Here is a 2,943-nt window from a genome sequence, read left to right as displayed (position 1 = left end):
CTCATTTCTATGTTTCATTATAAGATACAATATTCATTGCGAAGTGTCATGTATACATCGTATTCACTTCAAATAAATGTAAATTCGACACTTCATTGCTAGGAAATAGCGTTTAAAAGATGTCCACGTATCGAAGCAATAGAGTTGTAATGATTCTTATAACGCGATATCGCATCTCATTTCTATGTTCCATGATAAGATATAATATTCATTGCGAAGTGTCATGTATACCTCGCATAGACTTCAAACGAATGTAAATGGGACACGTCCTTGCTAGGAAATAGCGATGGCAGATGTCTATATATCGAAGCAATAGAGTTCTATTGCATCTTATAACGCGATATCGCATCTCATTCCTATGTTTCATGGTAAGATATAATGTTCATTGCGAAGTGTTATGTGTACATCGTCTACACTTCAATCGAACGTAAATGCCACACATCCTTGCTAGGAAATGCGTTTACAGATGTCTACGTATAGAAGCAATAGTTTCCTAATGCTTCTTAAAACGCGATATCGCTTCTCATTTCCATGTTTCATGATAAGATATAATATTCATCTGCGAAGTTTTATGTATACGTCGTCTACACTTCAAAAGCCTGTAAATGCCACACTTCGTTGCTAGGAAATAGCGTTTCCAGATGTCTACGTATCGAAGCAATAGAGTTGTAATGCTTCTTAAATCGAGATATCGCATCTCATTTCAACGTTTCATGATAAGATATAATATTCATTGCGAAGCGTTATGTGTTCCTCCTCTATACGTCAAATGAATGTAAATGCGACACTTCCTTTCTAGGCAATTACGTTTCCAGATGTCTACGTATCGTAGCAATAGAGTTCTAATGCTTCTTAAAACGGGATATCGCATCTCATTTCTATGTTTCATGATAAGATATAATATTCATTTCGAAGTGTCATGTATACCTCGGATACACTTCATATGAATGTAAATGCAACACTTCCTTGCTATGAAATAGCGTTTGCAGATGTCTACGTATCGAAGCTATAGGGTTCTAATGCTTCTTAAAAAGAGATATCGCATCTCATTCCTACGTACCATGATAAGATATAATATTCATTGTGGAGTGTTATGTATACATCGCATTCACTTCAAAAGAATGTAAATGCGACACTTCCTTGCTTGGAAATAGCGTTTGCAGATGTCTACGTATCGAAGCAATAGAGTTCTAATGCTTCTTAAATCGTCATATCGCATCTCATTTCTATGTGTCATGATAAGATATAATATTCATTGTGCCGTGTTATGTATACCCCGTATTCACATCAAAAGAATGTAAATACGACAGTTCCTTGCTATCAAATAGCGTTTGCAGATGTCCACGTATCGTAGCAAGAAAGTTCTAATGCTTCTTAAAACGCGAAATCGCACCTAATTTATATGCATCATGATAAAATATAATATCCATTGTGGAGTGTTATGTATACCTCGTATTCACTTCAAAAGAATGTAAATGCGACACTTCCTTGCAAGGAAATAGCGTTTGCAGATGTCTACGTACCGTAGCAAGAGAGTTCTAATACTTCTCAAAACGCGATATCGCATCACAATTCTATGTTTCATGATAAGATATAACATTCATTGTGGAGTGCTATGTATACATCGCATTCACTTCAAATGAATGTAAATGCGACACTTCCTTGCTAGGAAATAGCGATGGCAGATGTTTACGTATCGAAGCAACAGAGTTTTAATGCTTCTTAAAACGAGATATCGCACCTCACTTCTATGTTTCATGATAAGATATAACATTCATTGTGGAGTGTTATGTATACCTCGTCTGCACTTCAGAAGAATGTAAATGCCACACTTCCTTGCTAGGAGATAGCGAATCCCGATGTCTAGGAATCGAAGCAATAGAGTTGTAATGCTTCCTAAAACGGGATATCGCACCGCAGTTCTATGTTTCATAATAATATATAATATTCATTGCGAAGTGTTATGTATGCCTCGTCTGCACTTCAACAGATTGTAAATGCAACACTTCCTTTCTAAGAGATACCGTTCCCAGGTGCCTACGTATCGAAGCAATAGATTTCTAATGCCTCTAAAAACGCGATACCGCATCTCATTTCTATGTTTCATGATAAGATATAATATGCATTGCGAAGTGTCATGTATTCCTCGTCCACACTTCAAATAAATGTAAATGCGACACTCCCTTTCTAGGAAATAGCATTTGCAGATGTCCACGTATCGAAGCATTAGATTTCTAATGCTTCTTAAAACGCTATATCGCATCTCATTTCTATGTTTTATGATAAGATATAATATTCATTGCGAAGTGCCACTTATGCCTCGCATACACTTCAAGTGAATGTAAATGCGACACTTTATTGCTAGGGAATAGCGTTTGCAGATGTCTACGTATCGAAGCAATAGTGTTCTAATGCTTCTTAAAACGGGATATCGCATCCCATTTCTATGTATCACGATAAGATATAACATTCATTGCGAAGTGTCGTGCATACCTCGAATTCACGTCAAAAGAATGTAAATGCGACACTTCCACGCTAGGAAGTAGCGTTTGCAGATGTCTACGTATCGTAGCAATAGAGTTCTAATGCTTCTTAAAACGTGATATCGCATCTCACTTCTGTGTTTCATGATGAGAGATAATATTCATTGCGAAGTGTCATGTATACCTCGTATTCACTTCAAAAGAATGTAAATGCGACACTTCCTTGCTAGGAAATAGCGTCTGCAGATGTCTACGTATGGTAGAAATAGAGTTCTAATTCTTCCTAAAACGCGATATAGCATCTCATTTCTATGTTTCATTATAAGATACAATATTCATTGCGAAGTGTCATGTATACATCGTATTCACTTCAAATAAATGTAAATTCGACACTTCATTGCTAGGAAATAGCGTTTAAAAGATGTCCACGTATCGAAGCAATAGAGTTGTAATGATTCTT

This window comes from Xylocopa sonorina, unplaced genomic scaffold, assembly GCF_050948175.1.
Source record: "Xylocopa sonorina isolate GNS202 unplaced genomic scaffold, iyXylSono1_principal scaffold0130, whole genome shotgun sequence".
Taxonomy (NCBI): Eukaryota; Metazoa; Arthropoda; class Insecta; order Hymenoptera; family Apidae; genus Xylocopa; species Xylocopa sonorina.
Note: the sequence above shows the minus strand (reverse complement) of the source record.